At 42.7% G+C, this 24,631-nt stretch overlaps 1 long non-coding RNA gene across 1 annotated transcript in view; it reads left to right on the top strand.

Annotated features, from left to right (window-relative positions):
* LOC115135408 (uncharacterized) overlaps positions 1-5,412 on the top strand; it is a 118,690-nt gene extending 113,278 nt beyond the window's left edge. The window contains exon 3 of the long non-coding RNA XR_003864497.1: positions 5,017-5,412. This is a non-coding gene — a long non-coding RNA (uncharacterized LOC115135408). The remainder of the gene's footprint in view (positions 1-5,016) is intronic.
* Positions 5,413-24,631: the final 19,219 nt, after the last annotated feature.

Raw genomic sequence — 24,631 nt, 5'->3', positions numbered from 1 at the left:
TTAATGCTACATACAGCATACAATGACATTCTAGATGATTCTGTGCTTCCAACTTTGTAGCAACAGTTTGGGGAAGGCCCTTGCCTGTTTCAGCATGACACAATACCCCTGTGCACAAGCGAGGTCCATTTAGAAATGGTTTGTTGAGATTGGTTTGGAAGAACATGACTGGCCTGCACAGAGCTCTGACATCAACCCCATCGAACACCTTTGAGATTAATTGGAACGCCAACTGTGAGCCAGATCTAATCGCCCAACATCAGTGCCCGACCTAACTAATGCTCTTGTGGCTGAATGAAAGCAATTCCCCGGAGCAATGTTCCAACATCTAATGGAAAGCCTTCCCAGAAGAGTGGAGGCTGTTATAGCAGGAAAGGGGGGGACCAACTCCATATTAATACCCATGATTTTGAAATGAGATGTTCATTGAGCAGGTGTTCACATACTTTTAGTCATGTAGTGTATCTGTGACCAACAGATGTGTATCTGTATTCCCAGTCATGTGAAATCCATAGATCAGGGCCTAATAAACTTATTTCAATTAACTGATTTCCTTATATGAACTGTAACTCAGTAAAATCTTTGAAATTGTTGCATGTTGCATTTTTATTTTTGTTCAGTGTATATCACTTCCTATTTTCTGACCACAATTTTTTTTAGGGTGTACCCCCCAAAACTTGCTGGGCCCAGTACAGGGCCCAAAACAACCGTTCAGAGTTTAACAGGTTTTAAGGTCCGTATCAAACACATAAGCCTTTACATCTTTAATTTGGTCTAAACTGAAACACCTGATCTCAGTCAGTCAGTAAGTTGACTTCTCTATCCCAGTCTCCAGTCATAGCCACTATTAAAATGAAGTGCTTTGAAACACTAAAACTATTGACAACTGAGCTGCCACCAACTTAAAGGAGACGCAACGTTATCCTTGTAGTACTCCCAAGATGCAATCAACCCAGTCTTCGCTACATCGAGTACAGTGCTCCAAGATGGTATCTCAGCTACAGGCAACAATGCTCCAAGAGTGTCTGTCTGTAGGAGAGGCAGTAGATGAGATCACCATGCAAAGAGAGAGAAGATGAGATGAGACTATTAGGGAACAAAGTTGTTGAGCAGCTGTGTTATCCCTTTACTGACTTTCTACTGTCCTCTCCTCCTTTGTCTGTCTGTCTTCTCTCATCACTTTTCTGTTAAGAGCACTAGACTTTTGGATAATATGGCAAGCAACGGAAGAAGCTAGAGAGGGCATGAGGGAGGGATAAAAGAAAGAAACAGAACAAGAGTTAGTGAATCAAGCATGATTTCTAGGACTGGATGTTGGCTTCGCTACAAACAGATGTTGTGTGTCATTTGGTTGTTAAGTAGGCAGCTAGCTAGTTAACAGCTTTGCCATCTCATGACCAGCCATTCTTAACTTTTTGGTCATAGTTTCACAATGTTTGAATTTTTTTATCAATTCTGGAATCTCTGGATGTTGTGGTTATATCGTTATCTAATATATATATATATATATATATATATATATTTTTTTTTATGACTGTCCTCTCCCTGGTTGAGTGATGGTTCGTTAGTCTTCGTGCATCTGTCTGTCTTTGTGACGCTGTCGTTTTCTATTATGTGGTTGTAACCAGTGTGTTCACTCTCTGGGCCTCAGTGGACATGATTCATCAGTTACCGGAAAGAAAAAAGAGTTCAGAGCCCAGAGAGACATGTTGGAAAACAAAGATAAACCTCTCTGCACACATCAGTCCAAAGTAGTGCACTATATAGAGAATAGGATGCCAGTTTGGACACAAAACTGTAAGAGGAACTGTAAGACTGCTTTAAAGAAACAGCATAATTGCTCCACATTACACTGTACATTATCTGCTCTTACATGATATATGTGTATTAGTAGTTAAAAGCATTGGGCCAGTAACCAAATGGTCACTGGTTCGAATCACCGAGTTGACTGGGTGAAGAATATGTTGATGTGCCCTTGAGCAAGGCCCTTAACCTTAATTGCTCATGTAAGTCACTCTGGTTTCCATTGACAGTTAGCATAAGTTGTAAAGGATTTTGGATATATATGACAATATATTACAGTATATTACAGTATATTGCATTGCCGCTAGTGATTATGATATTTTGGGTCTCTGACCTCTCTTTTCTACTTCTCTCTCTTTCTCTCCCTTACTGATTGACATTGGCTGGGTCCTGGTGGGTGTTAAGTCTTTGTTCGCTGTGGGTTCTGGGTGGTTCTCTGGGGTTCTGTGGTGTCTGGGGTTATGCCTCCCATGTATGTCTGTCACCCTCTCTCCCTTGCTTCCTCACCCCTCTCCCCAGAAGGGTGTTGGCCTTTGTCCTCTGGGGGTTCTAGCACGTTCTAGGGGGTGCTGTATGGGGCCTTAGTCTGGGGTTGTGCCCATGTCTGCCTCATCTGCCTTCCTCTTTGTTTCCCCGGCTGCTCCAGAGGGGGCCTTAGTTCTCCACGTAGACTAGGCTTCCAAAATGTCACCCTATATAGTGCACTACTGTTGACCAGGGCCCTTTGGGGGATGGGGTATAATTTGGGACTTCGTCTAGGCACTGCGACAGCCAGCCAGGGGACTTGGCAATGTGTGTCCTGAAAGTCAAATGTGTTCATTGAGATTCAAGTGGTGGCTGTGTGAGGCTGTGGAAGAGAGGAGACAGCAGACCCTTGGCAGGGCTCAGACAGCAGACTCAGGCAGACTGGGAGACAGAGAGAGTTCCAATTATTATTTACACAGCTTCTCCCTGACACTGCTTTAAAATAGGTTATTTCACGTGTTGGTGGGATGGAAGGGGGAGGGGTATGTGTATGTACAAAAATACATTTTATTTTCCTATTCATTTTAATATTATTATTTTTAGACCAGGCCACATGCGTACTGTTCAAAAGAATGTTTGTGTATGGTAGGGTACATACATTTAGCTATTAAATATTATTTAAATTCAGGCCTATTCATTGTAAGGACTGGAGCACAATTAATTTTGAATAATTCCATCAAAGCAAAATAGTTGTCAAGGCAAGGGTCTTTGGCAGAACATTTTTGTTACTACATTCAGACATATAAAGATACCTTCCAATAGACTGAAATGGGTTGGCTGACAGCAGTACACAGATGGGATTTGTAAGGTCTTGAGGTAGTCATTTAAAATGCTGGACCATTTATAATTGATAAAATGTCCAAAATGTGGATGAACAATAACCTAGCCTACTAGTCTGCAATTGTCATGTTTTCATGCAGCTACAAATTGACTGCCAAATCAAAACAGAGAGAAAGCAAAAATATTATTAATACAATTTTTTTCTATTTTTTGTGTCAATGTCGTGTGTTGAAAATGTGTACCAGCTGAAATTTAATCAGCTTGGTAAATATATCCCCTTAAACATCAGGAGGAAATGAGGTGTTAGCACGTGCGACACTGAAATGACTCCCTCTGGATCCAGAATCTCTGTGATTTTCATATCCTGAATAGTATTGAAAAGGTTAAAGATATGGGTCATACATTCAGACAGAGAGACACAAAACCAGACAGCAAGAAAATACATATCACTGCATCAGGAGGAGATTAGCTAGATGGAACTGCCAGACCGCGTGCCAGATAGGCAGATAATATATTTTACCAGACTCATCATCATACAGCCAGGCACTACTGGCACTACTAGCAGCATCCTCCCTGCATGGCAGGCTGGTCCAGGCTGACCAAGGCTTCTTCCTACGGGGTGACGACACAACTGTGCGCCATTGCTCTGGCCTGACAGTGAGTGAATGGGACAAAGGGTGTGTGAGAGGAAGGAGACTAAGAGAGAGAGTTGCTCTGTTTCAGCAGGGTGAGAAGGGGTGAGGCGGGGTGAGACAGCCCTCTCGTGACAAGCGCTACTCTCTCTCTCCGGCCCAGGCCCTCAGCCATTTTGGAAAGGGGAGAGAAAAGTGGCTGCTCTTTCTCTCTCTCTCTATGTCTCTCACTACGTGGCGTAGATTGGAAAGGCTGGGGCTGAGGCGAGGGCTGCTCTGTTATGGAGAGGGCGGAGGAGAGGTGAGGAGACTCACTAGGCAGCTGGCTCGCTCGCGTTTGGGGAGAGATGGGAGACATGTTTGCAAAGAAAAGTCCGGTGCGAAAATCAGTCCTTTTCAGTATTCACTTTTCCTTCAAAATGTCTGTTTTTTTTCTCTCCTCAATCTTCTGTTAAGCTTCTGTTATTTTTGATCTTGTACTTTCTCACACTCGCTTTTTCCTCTCTCTGTCTCTCTTTCTTTCCCTCCTCTTTTCCTCTCTAACTTTTGCTCTGCTTTGAACATTTATGGGTCAATTTTTCCCCTGCCTGTTCGAGGCGATATCTTTTTGTCATTCCCTTGTTCGGTTCAATTCAGGGGAGTTTAAAACAAAAGGAAACGTCCAACGTTTTGGCACAGCTAAGGAGAGTCAGAACCGCAGCCAAGGACCCTGCTGGGATAAAAAAAAAACAGGCAAAATGAAGCAGCGCCAAAAAAAAAAAGAAAACACCACCCTTTCCTTTGCATGGTCACAAATTCCACTTTCTCTGTAGCCAGCCCTGAGCAGCTACAACAGCTCCTCCTCGACCACATCTCACCGTCTGCATTCAACCTTACGCCGTCTCTAGCTCGCCGTAGATTTTTTCAAACTCCATCTTGGGGGTTTGGGTTTTGTACCCCTGTTATTGGGTATAGGACAGCAGGACAGGAGGGTGAAAGAAAGAAGAAAGACAGAGGGGGACAGTATCTTTGCTTCAATTTCAGCCGGTGATTTGCCGATATTCTCTTTTTTTTTTAAACAATGCTGCTATTATTGGGCTTTTTTCGCTAGTAGTTTCTGAACTCTTTTTTTGGGGTATTCTACCGTTGGGATGGGTTTGTGACTGTGTGTTGTATATGTGTGTGTGTGTGTGTCTGGGTGTGTGTATGTGTGTGTGTGTCTGGTTTAAGGGGGTCAGACAGACTCTTTGCTCTGTTCACAATGTGGTTGTAACAATTAATGTGTGTGTTGTTCCAGGTCCCTGCTGTATTTTCACTGAAAGAGCCGGCCTACTCTGTCCACCAAGCCTGACTCCATTTTGATGCCAGGCGAGGAGACGAGGACTGACCAGCCCTTTGGTTCCCACACCATGTTGGCTCCAGCCCACACCATTGGCTACCCACTACCACACCAGTACGTTGGCATTTCTCTTTTCGTATTTCTGTATTTTTCTATTCATTTCTCAATTAATTTCTCTCTTGGTCTTGGTTTGTCGTGATAAGTGCGAAACTTGACCTATGATTCTGTACCTCTCATTCTCTCATGTTCAACTGACCTTACCCTATAGTACCTATATTGTTTTTAAGGGTGATTGTGAATTCCTATATTTCTCTGAGATAAGTACGGTAACATAAATAAAGCTAATTAAATCTCTCCCTCGTGTGTATATTCACCCTCAGCTTGTGAAAAATATTTGAGTGATCGTTCTGAAAGATAGTGTAGTGAAGTACATGAACGAAACATTGCATTTTCAAATCAAAAATATCTTTCAGAGCCATGTTTTGTTATGATTTACAGTTCGCTATGACAATTGAATGACCTTTTCAATTTGTAGTTGAATGTCAGTCTATCATTTCTGTTACACACCTTAATCAAGAGGTGTGCTGTGTTTCTGTAGGGATTAGAGTGACAAGGTGGCTCAGCAGAACTCATTGAGTTCATTGATTTACTGTTAATTCATGTGACCTTTCATTTAACTGTTATCTTATTCATTGTTTAATTATACCTTCTGCACTATCCCCTGGGGTGACTTTCTCTACAGCAGTTATTAAATTGTCTTTATATAAGAGCTATGGCCAGATTTAAATCCATTTTCACTAGTTTTTTTGTTGCAATTCTGCATTGCAGTATTTCTTCAACAAATGTACTCACACCCTGACATTTAAGTGGTAACAGATATTATTTGCAAAGTCTGTACAGGTCAATTTTTATATTACAATTCAGAAATCAGGAAGATGGGCAGACATATCTGAAATGAAATATTAATTGTCTGTCCCGGATACAAATGGTGGACACTTGAATGATCTTTCCTGGCTACCTCTTGAAAATAATGAATATACGCTAACATGAAAATGCAATAAGGCATTGTAATAACCAACGTACTATTCTCTCTCATCCCTTTCAGATTTGGATACTGAGAGGCAAAAGTATATGAGTCATTTATAAGGGTTATACAACGCCAAGCGCATATGACAGTCATGTGTCTTGTCCACTTCATTGTGCCATATTACAGGAGATCTTCAATCTTTTCTCAACTGACAAGTGGTATATAATACATTTCAGACGGACAGATTTGGAAGGTCTCCCTCAGTTGTCAAACAGAATAGTAGTGCAGTGTATCAACCTCGGCTTGTTATTGAAGGTTACATTTGATAAAGAATATAAAATCTTGCTTTAATATATATATTTTCGGGACAAAAGTTTGATACCTCAATATACACTCAAGGATGGGTCCATTATCTTATTGTCAAACACCACAATCATATTAGTCTGAACCTGTATTCAGGCAAGGTTTCCATGCGCTTTCCTACATTTCTTACCTAGTTAAATAAATAGATTTTTTTTTAAATAATATCATTTCAATTTGTGTATGAATGATTCTAACAACTGTCCTTCACTGTAGTACATTTTTTGTTGAAGCCGAAGTGCAAACATATTACAAGAAATGAATGAGGAATTACCATGAGATTTTAAAGGGGCATTGCATTTAAATACGTGATTTCCTGTATTTGTTTTAGATTAGATTTCCACACTATGAGGTCTAAATAACAATCTGAAATTGTAAAAAGTATGATAATACCCTTTTTGTGTATGAGCTTATCGGAAGAAAAATCCTGGAATTCAACCTGTTCAGGTGGGATGAAAAGTTTTGGCCCCTATCATGAGGTCACTATGTGATCTAATTATAATAGACCAATGACTGTTCACCTGTGTAAAAGGGTGGTCTCTAGACCATCCTATCAGCCAATCAGGGCTGTGTACATAAATACCTTAACACCTCCATGATCAGACAAATATCTTAACATTAGTTTCCTAACACCCACATGATCATTTCAAGGGCCAAAGGAGGCTCAGGGAAATAAATAAAACATATATTTTGAGTTATTTTCATGAAATAAACACAGTGATTTATTAGTCATACAGTGATGATTTAAAACTTACAAAGATGGCATGGGGGCTTACATGTTTGGGGGAAGTGAACATTCCTAAACAATGTTGACAGAATTTGTATTGCTCTTTTGTTAGTGAGGTATTCTTTCATTTTCTATTACTGACAATTGATTGTGTCATGTTTTGATATTGCGTTGTGTCGTGTTGTGTTTCGTTGTTTTGTGTCGTGAAGCGCCATCTTGTGTGCGCGAAGACTGTGTCCTTCAGTGGGTTTTCACTACCTAGATGTCCAGCAGATAGAGTGGATATAGAGAGTATAGAACTATACAGGAGACAGTTGTATACTATATTATATACTATACAGGAGACACATGTTCTCAAATGATAACGCATGACCTTTAGGAGGCATTCTGGTATTCTGTTTCCTTATTGTCCTCCGTCAGACAAAGGACTCCCAAAAATGGATAATAAATTATAACGTTATCATTAACATGTTTCCTAGTTTAGACAAGACTATTCCTCATCTTGTTTAGTCCCCGAAGAGAACTTGCCAGCTGCCACAAACCCGTAGATCCGAACTTGTGGTGACTGGTCGCACAAGCTCGTGTCTATAGGTATGTGTCTGTGTGGCCATCACAGCACCCCTCTCTGACCTAGGAGTATACAGTACAGGTAGGCTGTAGGAAAGGTATTGGAATACCATATCAGGACGATATGCGATAACCTTATGGAGAGGCAGGGCTGGGGCAGGGAGAGAGGGACTTGAGGTGAAAGGTTAAATGGTTAAAGGATAACATCCAGTAGAGCCCCACCCTTAGGACAACCTTATTGTACAAGTGCCATACCTCTATTGGGCTCCTGCATGAGATTTTCCATCCCTATTCCCAAACCTGTTATATTCCTAATCCTCACTTTACCCCTTTTTGCCCTATTCCCACAGCCTTATCCCAAATCTCATCTCAAAAACCAAGTCTCCTGCCCTATTCACCACAGCTAACACCCCCAGCCATATCCAGCTCAAACTCCAACTGTACTCATATCCCCTTCCTTTCAACCTCACACCATCTACCCAGCCATATTCGAAGCTGCTGCTGCCCCCCCCATGCAGGCAGTGTTCCCACAGGTTGAGGTAGTAGGTTGTATAGTTCAGTGACATCACAGGAGATAACTGTACAGCCTCCTAGCTTTCCCTGAGGAAACGCCAATCATCATCTGCTGGAACTGCTGAAAAAAACAATGAAAAACTGCTGTCGACATGGGTATTAGTATTCATTTGTTTCAGTCATAAATTGCATTCCGTGATTTTTTTCAGATTATGTACACTGTTAGATCAGGGTTTATTGTTATCATATGTCAATCTATACAGTATTTACAATTCCATTTCAATATGACATTATGATTGAGCTGTTGCGCAATCACTCAATATTTTAATGAAATTTGACTTGTCAGCTTAAGGACACCCGTCAAAGACAAACAGATGTATCCTCTATTCCCAAATACAGCTTGGAAATGAACTAATAATTAACATTCGACTATCTTGTTTTGATTTCTGTTGTGTTTATGTGGGTGTGAGATATCGTACTTTTAAAAACAGAAAAAAAAGAGCGTGAGAGAGTACAGTAAAAGAGAGGACGACAGGAGACTAAGACTAGCACATGTATGAACACGCCAGGGAGTGAGCAGCGAGGCTTGTGGGAGGGACGTGGTAATGAAAGAGATTCCACTAGGGGAAAACCATAGAGTAGAGAACAGTAGGGCCGCAGGCAGCTGGGGGAAGAACACAACGATCTGTAGCCAATTATGTACAAAGTTCAGATTCAATTCTTCCTTCACCTCTTTACCAAAATTACATCATGGTCCCTCGCTTCACAGCTGTGCGGTAAAGACTCTGCTGCATGCTTGGATCAAAACCTCCAGACAACTTTCATTACTGTACACCACAGAGAACAATATAATCTTACTTAATATTAATGTATAAATGATTAGCAGATGCTTTTATCCAAATCGACTTACAGTAGTGAGGCCATCCATTTTTTTTGTATAGAGAGCTTGGGACTATAAGGTTCTATATGCAAATGTCGTTAGACAGCCTTGTTATGTTCAAATATCTTTACCTATATAGTACTCTAAATACCAAAATTAGTGTTAAGTTCAAAATAATACAGGATAAAAATTGCTGACACCATTCAAACCAATGTGAGTTCATGTTTTAAAGGAAATTCTCAGAATCATATTTTTGCATTTAGATCCTTAACTTTGGGCATCACTCGTGGCCCCAGTGGGAATCGAACAAGCAACCTTGGGATTTCCAGTATAACGTTCTTACCGACTCAGGGCCACGACAGACCTACAAACTCACTCAACTGATTGAATAATGTAGAGTGCACATTAAATAATATTTGATGACTATGAATATCAAATTCTTTAGGCTTAACCTATTATTTCCCAAATGCCTTGCTGAACAGGTGACTCATATTTACGTCTGTAACCCCTACTACGAAACCAGCGTGTCCGTCACTAGCTGCGGGCAGCCTTTGGTGAAATAAAACACACCCACACACACAATCTCTCCCTCCCTGCTCCGTTTTCAGCTCCGTTGGCAATGTGGGTCGACTCACACGTTAACCTAGCGATCTCAGTTTATGCATTACACACATTCTTACCTCCCTTCAGTTATAGTTTGTTATGGTATAGAGAATACACACACACACACGCTTTCATGTTTAATTTACGCGGCGTTTATTGTACTTATCAATGTTTTGGATGAGCGCTTTGTTTGTTTCTGTTCCATTCTCTCCATCTCTGTAGTTTCCGGGTATGCTGGAATAAGGACCCGAGTTACGGCAATCGTGTTGGCTTTGTAGTGCCTGTCCAGAATTGCGCGTTCATGTGTATGGGCAGATTGGAAGACACCATGTCAATAGTGGTGGGGTTATAAAAAATGTGTTATATATTGTGCTATATTCAATTATGCTAAACCGATTGCAAAGGTACAATGAAGATAATTCATAAAATGTTTAGCTTGAGTGGAAAATGTATGCTTTGATGTTTGTAATGGCTTGATTTGTATGTTTGATATGTTCTTAATGGAGGGGCTTCCACCTACAAAAGGAGACTCAATTCAAGGGGGCCTTTTCGTTGGGTTGTTAATAATGGGACTGCACTGTTTAGCTGTCCCCATAATGTATACTTTTGAGGCAGTACTGGTTTCTTTCGGAATCACTATGTAAATGAACGCCCTTGCACAGAAGTGCTTATGCTGGTCCGCCATCATTTTATTTGGTACATTTTAAGTTTAATGTGGGCTTTAGTTGCAGTTAAGGTTTTTTCAGTTTAGCCTTCTAGCCTACTCTATGTGACCGAGTGCTTGGGACTATAAGATTCTATCAGCATTTGTCAACATTTCAATTCAAATAGAAGTTTATTCGTCACGTGCGCCGAAAACAACAGGTGTAGACCTCACAGTGAAATTCTTACTTACAGGCCATAACCATCAGTGACATTTTTAAGTAAAAAATAGGTATCAAGTGAACCGTCGATAAGTAAGGGGGAAAAAACAACAGTAAAAATACAGTGAATAATAACAGGCTATACAGTGGGGCAAAAAAGTATTTAGTCAGCCACCAATTGTGCAAGTTCTCCTACTTAAAAAGATGAGAGAGGCCTGTAATTTTCATCATATGTACATTTCAACTATGATAGACAAAATGAGAAGAAAAAATCCAGAAAATCACATTGTAGGATTTTAATGAATTTATTTGCAAATTGTGGTGGAAAATAAGTATTTGGTCACCTACAAACAAGCAAGGTTTCTGGCTCTCACAGACCTGTAACTTCTTCTTTAAGAGGCTCCTCTGTCATCCACTCGTTATCTGTATTAATGGCACCTGTTTGAACTTGTTATCAGTATAAAAGACACCTGTCCACAACCTCAAACAGTCACACTCCAAACTCCACTATGGCCAAGACCAAAGAGCTGTCAAAGGACACCATAAACAAAATTGTAGACCTGCACCAGGCTAGGAAGACTGAATCTGCAATAGGTAAGCAGCTTGTTTTGAAGAAATCAACTGTGGGAGCAATTATTAGGAAATGGAAGACATACAAGACCACTGATAATCTCCCTCGATCTGGGGCTCCACGCAAGATCTCACCCCGTGGGGTCAAAATGATCACAAGAACGGTGAGCAAAAATCCCAGAACCACACGGTGGGACCTAGTGAATGACCTGCAGAGATCTGGGACCAAAGTAACAAAGCCTACCATCAGTAACACACTACGCCGCCAGGGACTCAAATCCTGCAGTGCCAGACGTGTCCCCCTGCTTAAGCCAGTACATGTCCAGGCCCGTCTGAAGTTTGCTAGAGAGCATTTGGATGATCCAGAAGAAGATTGGGAGAATGTCAGATGAAACCAAAATATAACTTTTTGGTAAAAACTCAACTTGTTGTGTTTGGAGGACAAAGAATGCTGAGTTGCATCCAAAGAACACCATACCTACTGTGAAGCATGGGGGTGGAAACATCATGCTTTGGGGCTGTTTTTCTGCAAAGGGACCAGGACGACTGATCCGTGTAAAGGAAAGAATGAATGGGGCCATGTATCGTGAGATTTTTGAGTGAAAACCTCCTTCCATCAGCAAGGGCATTGAAGATGAAACGTGGCTGGGTCTTTCAGCATGACAATGATCCCAAACACACCGCCCGGGCAACGAAGGAGTGGCTTCGTAAGAAGCATTTCAAGGTCCTGGAGTTGCCAAGCTAGTCTCCAGATCTCAACCCCATAGAAAATCTTTGGAGGGAGTTGAAAGTCCGTGTTGCCCAGCAACAGCCCCAAAACATCACTGCTCTAGAGGAGATCTGCATGGAGGAATGGGCCAAAATACCAGCAACAGTGTGTGAAAACCTTGTGAAGACTTACAGAAAACATTTGACCTCTGTCATTGCCAACAAAGGGTATATAACAAAGTATTGAGAAACTTTTGTTATTGACCAAATACTTATTTTCCACCATAATTTGCAAATAAATTCATTAAAAATCCTACAATGTGATTTTCTGGATTTTTTTTTCTCATTTTGTCTGTTATGGTTGAAGTGTACCTATGATGAAAATTACAGGCCTCACTCATCTTTTTAAGTGGGAGAACTTGCACAATTGGTGGCTGACTAAATACTTTTTTGCCCCACTTTTTTGCCGCACCGGTTAGTCGGGCTAATTGAGGTAGTATGTACATGTAGGTATGGTTAAAGTGACTACGCATATATGCTAAACAGAGAGAAGGAGTGGCTTAAAAGAGGGGTTGGTAGGTAGTCCGGGTAGCAAATGTGCGAGGGCACCAGTTAGTCGGGCTAATTGAGGTAGTATGTACATGAATGTACAGTATAGTTAAAGTGATTATGCATATATGGTAAACAGAGAGTAACAGCAGTGTACATTTCTTGGTCTATTCAATGTTCTCTACCTGTATAGTACTCAAAATACCCACATTCATGTTAAGTTCAAAATAATACATTATATAAAATTGCTGACACCATTCAAACCAACGAGGGTTTGGAAATTTAAAAGAAATGATCTCAGAATCATATTTTTGCAGATAGAACCTTAGTCCCAAGCTCTTGTGGCCCCAGTGTGAATTGAATGTGCAATCCTGGGATTGCTAGCATAACGTTCTTATCAACTGACTCACACAGGACCACAGACAGACCTCCAAACTCACTCAACTCATTGAATAATGCACACTGTACATTAAATAATTGTTATGAATATGAACACTACCATAATTTCTGAAGGCTTAACCTACCATTTCCCATGTGCCTTGTCGAGCAGAAAGCGACCAATATTCAGTTCTGTCATCTCTACCACTACACCAACTTGTTTCTATAATGATCTGAGGTTTATTGCAAAATGCAGGAAGGTTCAACAAGTTCAGTCTATATTTGTTGGGATTCCAATTTTGGATGTTTATAGGTTTACTCTTCAGATGTCATAATATATTAGTGTCATCTATCTAACAATAGCTCTGTTATCTCCTGAGTGGGAATGTGACTCTTCTAGACATGTCTTTACTGTGAGTTCAGTGACACATACTGGAGTGCAATTCTAAGTAGGTGAGGGGTTCATTTTCACTAAGCAATATCTCTGTTTGATGCCACATTTGATACGTTCTTGCCATAAGTCAATTGGCTTGCACTGTGGAAACACAAGCACCTTGTGATACACTGACACCAAGGTTGATACTGCTTTGCTAAGCGAATGCAGAGCACAGACCAGAGCAACGTTTTAAAAAACGTACTCCATTAGCTTGGACTGGCCTTGTTGGGCTCGTCTGGTCCACCCAACCCAATAACTTTATAGAGATAGATATCAGACTCATCTATATATTTGTGCCATTATAGCATTTGTGACAGCCTGGGCAGCGCCATTGAGACTACCATTGAGACAAATCCCCACCCTGTTGACTACTTTAACATGGCGGAGGCATGGTGGAATCCCTAAATGGCTCTGCCCATACAAAAATTGCCTTATGGCCACAAGAGGCCTCTATCATTCTCTATGGTCTCCCTCCCATTCACCAGGACAGCAGGCAGCCAAGCCAAAGTGAACCAGAGGACGCCCCATGTTGGTTTGAGGTGGTAGTGGTATGAAGTTGTGTGCCGGGGTGGTGTGGGGAGTGGTGTGTCGATGAGAGAGGGTTTCCGCTCGAACTCTTTGTTCCCTGTCCCAAGGCCACCGGTTGAGGTGGTGGTGGGGGGGTGTAAGGGTTGGGGGAGACTGAGGGGAGAGGTGAAAAGTTCACGGCTCCTATACGGGGGAGGGGAAAGGGGGTGTACAATGAGGGGGAGGTAGGAATGTACATTAACCCCGCTGACTTAGCGGGAGACAATTTACGATTGTCTCCCTCGGTGCTCAAAAGACAGGAGGGAATATGACAACATATTTTGTCAGTGAGTGTGCGTGTGTGTCTCTTATTGTGTGTGTGTGTGCTTGTTAGTGTTTGCGTGTTTCCCTGTCTCTCACACTCTCACTTACCCTTTCTGGGTGTTAGTAAATGGCTGTCAATATACTGTGGCTGCTGTGGTGTGGAGCGTCTAATATTAGCTGGTTGTGTGTGTGTGTGTGCTTGAGCGGGCTGATGAATGAGAGTGGCTCAAGGTGACAGTGATAAGGGGTAGTTAGAGAAAGAAAAATAAAGGGATTCTCTCTCTGCAATACAAAAATGATTTGAGCACCAGACCAACTGTGGACTCCTGCAGCTGCATGTGATGTGATGATGAGCACACAGAGCATGTGATGTCTGTCTGTGACACAGTGAAGGATTGGCTTAGTATGGTAACACATAGGAATGGACTGATTGCTTAGTATGAGAGCACATAGGAATTGTTATATCTAAGGGTGGACACAGCTAGGCTCTACCCAATGAATCGCAGATATATCTGCAAGAGAATGTGAGGTAAAGTGAGTATATGATAAGAAACCAAAGTATTCACTTGTCACCTCATGTCTAGGCTAGACACTATCATGTAACTATGCTATAACTGTTTCCATTATTAGCTTTTTCTTATGGATATTATATTGATACATTCATTGGAAAATAAGAGAAGTAACAAGGTAGTGTAAGAGAGAGAGAGAATGTGGACGTTGATTCTGCTGTCATTGATTTGTGCCCTCTGCATTTCGTCCCTCGGCAGTCCCTGTCGCTGCATTTCTCTCTTTCCTCTCTCCGTCTCTCTCTTTTCATCTCCTGTTTAAATTAAAACATTTACCGGTCCTAAGCTCATGTTGATAAGATATTTAGAGAGGCACATCACGTAAAATAGTTTATATCTTTTATTTGCCTCTCTCTCTCTCTCTCACTCTCTCTTTCTCTGAGTCTGCATGAACTCATTCACTCCGTTCCCTTGCCTGCTCTTGCTCACTCCCTCCCTCTCTCCCTATTCTCTCTCTCTTGCTCCCTCCCTCTCTCCCTTGCTCCCTCCCTCTCTCCCTATTCTCTTTCTAGTTCCCTCCCTTCCTTCATGAAACACACTCTGTATTACCCAGTTGCACAGAGAGGGATCGAGAGACAGGAACAGCGCTAAGAGGGAATGGGAGAGGAGAGAATGCCGGACATGCTGACCAGAAACGGATTCAGATTTTTTTTATTTGGACAGAAAAGGAGCATGAAAACGGGACATTGTAAGGCGAGAAGCGATTGTCGTTCTCTGTCCCTCTCTCATTCCCTTCCTTCGTCCCTCTTCCGCGCTCTCACCTTCCGTCTCTCTTTCTCTGTCTGTGTGTCTCTCCTCCCTCTCTGTTAGTGGGCCTCTGGGTCTAACTGATTTCAGCTGTGGGAGGAAATTAATGGATTATATTTATTTCTCTGTCCAGCCCTGTCCTGTTGCTGCTGTCGGATGCTCTCTCTAAAAGGGAGGAGTAGGGCAGGGAGGGAAGACAGGTATGGAGGGCATGGAGGGCAGATAGGCAGAGCGGACAGGCAAGGAGCGCAGACAAGCAGGCACAGGAGTGGGCAGGCAGAGCAGGCAGACAGGGAGGGAAGGCAAGGCACAGAGTTAACTTTCTTCTGCCCTGGAGACTCACTCAGTAGACTGCCATTCTGAGACAGCTAGAGGGAGAGAAGGAGTGAAAGAGACAGAGAAAGAAAACGAGATGAGAGAAAGTGAGACAGAAGAAGAGGGAGAGAAAGAGAAAGAAAGAGATACAGAGAGAAAGAGAAAGCCAGATAGGCAGACAGATAAAAAGAGAGGGAGAGAGAGAAAAGAGAACATGGGTTAATGTGCCCCAGCAGAGCAGAGTGAGCCAGCCGCAGAGAGGAGCTACCCGCAGAGAGGAGCCAGCAATGTAGAGGAGCTAGCCATGGAGAGGAGCTAGCCGTGGAGAGGAGCTAGCCGCAGAGAGGAGCGTGGGTAGAGGGTAGAGGGACTAGCCATCTAGCAACAGGCGTTGGTTGACGCAGTCTTTCCTATTATTCCATTTATGTCTTTGTTTTATTTACATTTATGTTCACCGTCTGTCTGTCTGCCACTTGGATCAGATGATATGGCAGGCTTCCACATGTTTTCTCTCTGGGCCACTGGACACGAGGCAGTGGTTCACATGTGCAAGATTAGGACACACCGGGAGAAGGGGAGAGAAAGGGTAACGGGTTTACAGTGCAAATGTGTGTGTGCGCATATTTGGTAAGTATTTAGTATGTGCACCTTGTTACTCTGGCAGATGTCAGGTATGCTGGCCTCATGGCGTCAAGGCCTTGTCTCTTTCTTTCTCGCTCCTCTCGCTTCTCTCTCTTTCTTGACAGTCAGCACTTAGTCCCACAGGCCTATTGATCTCCTGCTCAATTTGTTTCTCTCAAGGCTTGTTCCTTTTTTTCCCCACGCTGGCATGTGCCTCCTCTCTGATTCTCATTCTTGTCTCTCTCATCACATACGCTCTTTTTAGAATGATCCCTATTCTTTCTCTCACATTTTCAATGTCACTCTCTGACTCTGCCTGTTGCTTCCTCTACTTCTTCACCCTATCTCCCTTTTTCTCGTTCGCTCTCTCACTCGTTCTCTCGCTCATTCTGTCTCCTTTTCTCTCTGTCTCTATCTCTGAAATTCTCTCTCTCTCTCTCGCGCCCTCTCTCTCTTTCTCCACATGGTGGAGTCTTGCATGTCTGAGCAGCAGACGTCCAGACAGCAGTGTGACTGGAGCAGTCTCACACGCTACGATAGCCCGCAGGATCACCGCTGCTGCAACAATGTCCACTGACTAAGATATTGCTCTCTTTTTTGTTTCTCTTTCCTCTTCCCTTCTCTCTCCTTTGTCTTTCTCACTTCTCTGTCTTTCTCCACCTTTTACCCCTCTCTGTCTCTTGCTCTCATTCTGTCTCTCGCTCAGACACAGATCAGACTGCGGCAGCCTCAGCAACCATGACTAGAAAGGTGAGTTTGAGTTCCCTCTCTTCCTTTCTTCCTCTCTCCCATCTCCCTCCTACACCTCCTGACAGACAGCCCTTATCCGAGCTGCTGCCTTTACTGTACTAGGTCTACCATAAGCTCTGTGTAATATCACTATAGCGGATAGTCATGTTCCCGGCGGATGCTGCCTGTCTATATATCTGAGGTCTGCTATGTGTGAAAGGTAAAATATGGGTCACAGAGCTCTCATATGAAGGAAAGTTATTTACTGTTGGTAATGGAGATTGGCTTTCATGGCCTCTGAATCCTGGCGATCCGTTTTAGGTGTGATGGCGCTAGCAGTCTGCCGCAGCCTTTCTGGCCTGGCTCCCATTGTGTGTGTGTGTGTGTGTGTGTGTGCCCACTCACGCATGTGCTGTATGTGTGTGGCATCTTTGAATTTTTCAATTTGTAGAAGCTCCCTTAATTGCTGATGGCTGTGATGGAGATCAAAGATTGGCGTTGTAATATTATGGCTGTCACAGCCTGGAGCTTAAGCTTTCTTTTGGACACTGTTACAGATTGATGTGTGTGTGTCTGGGCATGAGACTGGTCACTGCAGTGGTGTGACTGTGCTCGAACTCGTGTGTGCGCGTGTGTGCTGTATGTATGTGGTCACACTTGTGTGTGTGCCCGTACTCTTTGAATGTGTGGATTTTTGTATATTTCTATGTGCTACATTTGTATATTTCGTGCGTGCGTGCGTTTGTGTGTGTATGTATTGCAATGTGTGACAGATATATGGGGGCATGGTGCCGTGTGTGTGCCCTGACTGAAGGTTGCACTTGTTGTATGCCACAACACTGACACAGTGAGACAGTGATAGTCTTCTGTACTCCAGCACAAAGCTAGGGGGACATTGTCTGTGTGTGTTTCAGTTAAAGCAACGTGCTGATGCCCTACCTTTCTCTCCTTGCTTGGATAGACGAGCCTTACCGAATCTGTACCTCTCTCAATCCCTGAGACCCTAACTTGTGACTTTTTCCTGTGATGTGCACGGGTTGGGTTCTCGGGAGCTGCGAGGGGTGCTCTTACACATCTCCGGAAAATGACGTTTTCTTCTAAATAAATGCGTTTTTTGGGGCTGGCGGTAGAGAATAGACACCATGCTAGTGACAGAAAGAGAGAGATTGCTTTTTTTCCCTCACAGGCAGGAGGAGGAGAAATGCTCGCCTCATCTGAGAAATAAAGGGAGAGGCAGAGAATGAGGGAATTGTTAGACATAGTTAATATATTGAGGTAATGTTCAGTCTGTAGGAGAGATAGAGGGAGGAGAGGAGTAAGGGAGGAAAGGAAGAGAGAAAGAAGCACAGGGTTGGGGAAGTAGCTTACTGTAGCACAGTGGAATGTAGGCCTGAGGGACATGTGACTGACCGGGATGGAGGGGTAGAGGGATGGCGGGAAAGAGAGAAGGAAGGAGCAGCGGGATGGGGCTGTGCTATGGGTGGGGTGACAGACATGCTAACATGCTTACACATTTTCCACAAAAACCAGGGAAGAGACTTACACCACAGCGTGACGATATCCGCTTGTCCGCTTGTCCTAGCCACCATCTCTCTCTCTCCCGCACTTTCTCTCATCCCCCTCCATCAATTGATCAATACTATGGGCCTGTGGCCTCAGTTTGAGAGCAGCACAAAGTACTGGTGAGAGCGTGGTCCTGACTGCTCGGTACACCTGTGTTTGACCTCATAGAAACCTTCGTCAGCCAACCTTGGAGCTCAAATTCACTGTGTGTGTGTGTGTCTGTGCTTTCTCTGCTGAGTGGCCTTGGCTATAAACTGTGATATATAGGGCTCAGTCGGGGCAGATTGTAAGTGTATTCTGTAGAGTATGCCGTGTGAGTGAGTAAGTGAAAATCAGAGCTGTGATTTTCTTTAGTGTTCTTCATGGTGTGATTTTATCACATTGTGTAGACTGGATGCTGAACTTGATAAAAACAGCGATGGAGTGTATTCTTTTGAAGGTGGAACTGTCCCTAAAATTGGATCCTTTTCCATGTATTATATTTAACATAAATTGTAAAAAATTCCACAGTAAGTTACGTCTTACTGTAAGGTGGTTCCATACCAACCACCATGCCAACCACCTTTGGTTTGAAATAACATCCTGTTATTGTGTGTCATCAAATGGTTGCTTCAGTGAAGTACTCTGTATGTTACTGGGTGTGTAAGATGGCGTGTTTGTGTCAGTAAACCATAGACAGAAATAGTGTGCGTCGGGAGAAAGCATGAGATATTTAGCGTTCCAGTTGTGTGTGCTTGTCCCACGATACTGTTGTTGTGTTACTTGATAAGGAGCTGTGTGTCTGTGTGTGTGTAGTAGGATGTGGTAGAGTAGTGTCTGATTAACGTATCGTGGGTGGCCGAATTTTCCCAAATTGAAGCTCAAATACTGCATTTCTACACAATTTGAAACCTTTAAAACGGAATTTGGAGTACAGCAAAAACAAGCAAAATTGACTCCAGCCATTATCACCTTGTTGCCGTAGCTTTATTCAGGTCAGTCAATAGGGGACTTAACATTCTACAAACTCATCATACAAGAATTAGCTGCTACGCACTAGCTCAGCACCGGGATTAAAACTCTAGTTCATTTTAATGTCAAATCAAACAGCAGCTAACTAGCCAAAGCCAACTACTACAGCCATCTTTACCTCGCACTATTCCCTGCAGCTGCGTCGATGCGCTTCTGCTCTCAGGCGTCTTCATGGTCCTAAAGTCAGTCAGCTGATACCACTAAACTGCATTTGCCTTTTAATCGTGATTGGAATGATTTTAGTAATCTATTTTAAATTGTTGATATTGAGCTAAGGTATACCCAATTGATGCCTCTGTTCTGCCCAAGACCCTAGTCCTAGTCTCTGACAGATATTTGCAGCATTTCTAAAATGGCTGCCCATCCATAAAAGCCAGCACTACCGATCAACCAGTGTCTACGAGCACTGCGCCACCCCCCCACCCCTAAACGTCTATATGGTTATATTAGTATTATGACATCAAATATCGGTAACAGTGAGGGCAAATTTAATGTATGAATTCTTGAAACCTCTGGATAGTAACGTGACCTATTCTCATTGTAACAGTCTCAATAAAGAACATTTCCCCTTTTCCACTTGTCGTTTTATGAGAAAAAGCCTCAACTTCGACAAACCTGCATGTCTCTAACATCGACTGCCTCTCACTCCCGGGTTTGTCTATTTTTGTCTGTGTGTGTGTGTCCTCATGTGTCCTAGTTTCTTCACGCTCCCCATGTGGTCTAGTATGTGTGGCACGATCTCAGTATAGTGCCCACTGATACTCAATGTGAAGGAACCTGAAACGATCTTACTGGTCTTTTCTCTGGGTGGTAGTGTGGTGCTGTATGGCTTGTTGGTGGAGCATGGCACTTGCAATACAATGATTGTAGGTTTGATTCCCGGGGTCACTTATATGTAAAAAAATATATATATTCGCTTTGGCTCCTCTGTGTGACTGTGAATCTAACTCTACCTCTCTTGTCTGCAACACAACAGCATGCCATTTCATGTAGAAGCACAGTTCAACAAGTCTTCCAAATCAGAAAGATGCATCTAGGAATGACTGGCTCTCACAGTCGGATATTAAGATAAATACAAAGCTCCGTTTCAGTCCATTTCACTTGATAGTTAGCTAGCTACAGCTACACCACCACCACTGAGTGAGTGAGTGAGAAGACACGTCTGTCAAGCCACCTTCTTCTCACCCTCCCCCTTATCACTGCAGTAATGTTGCAGCTCTGATCTCTCTCTGTCTGCCTGGCAGCTCAGCTAGCTCAATTGTTCTGCCAGTGCCGCCTTCCCCTCCTTGTCTGTGTGCCAAAGGGCAACCTACCACAGCCAGTACCTTATGTGCCAAAATAAGTGCCCTTATATAGGGAATATGGTGGCATTTGGGACACAGCCCTGTCTTCTGGGGGCTGACGTTGCTTTACCCGCCCTGCCAGCCTGCCTGCCTGCCCTGGCCCAATCGAAGGTAACGGACAGACACAGGGCTCCCTCCCGTCCCGCTGACTATGGTGCTCAAAGCTTCACACTCAGGTGCCCCATGCAGAAAAAGACAGGTTAACCTATTCTGGCTCCGAATCAGCAGTATTGGAATTGGCGACGCCATGCCTCAGTTGGTGCCATTACCCCTTACCTACACGTGGTGCTGGGCACTGCCTCTCAGGCTCCCTGTCTTCCCCTGCCCTCAGTATTAGAGTTGGCGATACAATTCCGCATCCGCTGCCATTATTACCCACAATGCCGCTCCCTGTCCTCCCCTGCCCTCAGTCCTCTGCCCCTGCCAACCACCCTGCCGAACTCCCCACTGACCTGCCCTCTGCCCACCATTTCCAATTAGAAATTTCAGACGTGATTTTCCCGTACAAAAAAATATATCAACCCCTAGATATTTGTAGAATTTTTTATCCACATATATGCCTTTTAGAATATAATAATTAACATTTACTGTTGTTACAGGATTCACTTCCTTCTGTATCAAACTGGTTCAATTTAAGATCCTACATAATATGTGTTTTACCACAATACTGTCTGCGGTTCTGTCTACTCTAAACCCCTCACACTCTAAGGTGCAACATCATCATACACTCCCCTCGCAAAATGCCAGAGAGATGTGACTGAGGAGCGCAGCTCGACTGTACTATTTATCGCTGCCAACCCTGGCAACTGGTAGTACCCATTGAAGATGTATAATATACTACCGTCTGTCCCTGATTGTCTGCCGGTTTATATTCCGTGAGAATGTGCGTTGTGCTGTGAGTCAAAATGTTGTGTGTGTGCGTGTGTGTACCATTGGGTTATGTGAGTCTTTGTGTGTGTGTGTGTGTGTGTGTGTGTGTGTGTGTGTGTGTGGCGGGCGTCACAGCAGCAAGGATAGACTGATGACTCCTTGGCAGGCTCTCTACTGTTTCACCATATGTTCAGGACTGGCACCCATTGTACAATACATCTATTTCACTATAGTGCATCACACACATAGCAACACACTCCACATAACATACTTCCAAACACAAAAACTGTCTCTAAATATACCCCAAATAGACACGCATGAAGTCAAACATAGTTTATGTTTGTACATGCTTATTATTCTGCCCTTGAGATGCGTTCCCATGCAAAACTAGACAGATAGCTAACAACTAAGTCTTCAATAAAACTCCCAAGGCGTGACTTTTCTTGAATGAATATATTGCAAACGTTTATGTTGTGAAACTGCAAAATACAGAAAAGAATATACTTTAGTGTTCAATTCACACCGACATACTGTAGCTGTACATTAAACATTTGAAGTTGCATAAATACAAAGCACGCGCTAAGGTACCATGCATCTGGCATGATGCCAAACCATATAGCTAATTGTTAACCATATGGTAATTGGCTCCTTTCATTACTCTAATAATGTATAACCATCTATGTAGAATAACAAAGCATATTACACTAGAAACAGTAACAAAACTACAGTATTGTATATTTTACAATTCGTTTGCATGACGCATGAGAAAAGTAATACAGCTAACGACATACATTAAAGGCATTGCAATTTGTGAGTAAATGCAACCAACATTGATATGTAAGCAACTCTATCAATAACAAGATTATCATCATTAGCTAAATGCTTGAATCGAACTTACAAACAAATATTTTTCCAAGGCTGAAGCGTGACAAGAAATAACTACATTGAAAGACCTGCACCGTAGCGTTGTTTGTAGCTGCTTCTAAGTTTGTAGCTGCTTCCTGTTTGCGTCAGTCTTTCTAAGTACCAGAAAGCGCCACTAGGGGGCAAATAACACCATTGAACACAATGAAAATCCAATTGAACCATTGTAATAAATAATCTGTTACCTTCTAACAGGATGGCAGCACACTTATACTCAAATGATATGCATGATTGGTCATATTTAAATGTGTGGTACAGTGTGTTGCTTTGTATATATATTTTCTTGAAAAACTAGTATTATACGCAAAGAAAGGTGACAAGCAGAAACAAGTTTTCATAAATGATTGAAAACGTGTTAAAAATACAAATCTTAGATATAACATTTACACAAGTATTCAGACCCTTTACTCAGTACTTTATTGAAGCACCTTTGGCAGTGATTACAGCCTCAAGTCTTCTCGGATATGACGCTATAAGCTTGGCACACCTGTATTTGGGGAGTTTCCCCATTCTTCTCTGCAGTTCCTCGCATCATGTCCAATCAATTGAATTTACCACAGGTGGACCCCAATCAAGTTGTAGAAACATCTCAAGGATGATCAATGGAAACAGGATGCACCTGAGCTAAATGTTCTGTCTCATAGCAAAGGGCCTGTTTTTGCTTTTGTCATTTATGGGGTATCTTTCCTAATGCACTGTATTTTAAGTCAGCCTCATTCGTGTACTCTATGACCTATATACAATTTAGATCATGTGGTATGTAGCTTTACAGAACATTTGTTACGTGCTTTTTGTTGGTGACTGTCATGTATTGAACATATAAAATAAAATTGTTTCAAAGAAAGAAGCACTAATGCACTCATTCTGTTCACAGTATAAACACATAACAATGTGAGTTTTTAAATGTTTATTTTATTTAACCTTTATTTAACTAGGCAAGTCAGTTAAAGAACAAATTCTTATTTTTCAATGACGACCTATGAAAAGGCAAAAGGCCTCCTGCGGGAACGGGGGCTGGGATTTAAAAAAAATATATATAAGACATTTACATTTACATTTAAGTAATTTAGCAGACGCTCTTATCCAGAGCGACTTACAAATTGGTGCGTTCACCTTAAGACATCCAGTGGAACAGCCACTTTACAATAGTGCATCTAAATCTTTTAAGGGGAGGGGGGTGAGAAGGATTACTTTATCCTATCCTAGGTATTCCTGAAAGAGGTGGGGTTTCAGGTGTCTCCGGAAGGTGGTGATTGACTCCGCTGTCCTGGCGTCGTGAGGGAGTTTGTTCCACCATTGGGGGGCCAGAGCAGCGAACAGTTTTGACTGGGCTGCGCGGGAACTGTACTTCCTCAGTGGTAGGGAGGCGAGCAGGCCAGAGGTGGAAGACAAAAAACACATCACGAAAAGAGATACAACACTACATAGGGAGAGACCTAAGACAACAAAATAGCATGGTAGCAACACAAAATGGAAGCAGCACAACATGGTAGCAGCAGAAAACATGGTACAAACATTGGGCACAGACAGCAGCACAGGCAAGAAGGTAGAGACAACAATACATCATGCGAAGCAGCCACAACTGTCAGTAAGCGTGTCCATGGCTGAGTCTTGAATGAAGAGATGGAGATAAAACTGTCCAGTTCAAGTGTTTTTTTGCAGCTCGTTCCAGTCGCTAGCAGCAGCGAACTGAACAGAGGAGCGACCCAGGGATGTGTGTGCTTTGGGGACCTTTAAAACCTCTTAACGATCTGACCCTTTTTTTCAATTTTCGCCTTAAATGACACCCAAATCTAACTGCCTGTAGCTCAGGCCCTGAAATAAGGATATGCATATTCTTCGTACCATTTGAAAGGAAACACCTTGAAGTTT

Source organism: Oncorhynchus nerka, linkage group LG10 (genome assembly GCF_034236695.1).
Source record: "Oncorhynchus nerka isolate Pitt River linkage group LG10, Oner_Uvic_2.0, whole genome shotgun sequence".
NCBI lineage: Eukaryota > Metazoa > Chordata > Actinopteri > Salmoniformes > Salmonidae > Oncorhynchus > Oncorhynchus nerka.
Note: the sequence above shows the minus strand (reverse complement) of the source record. Positions and strands in the feature narration are given on the sequence as shown.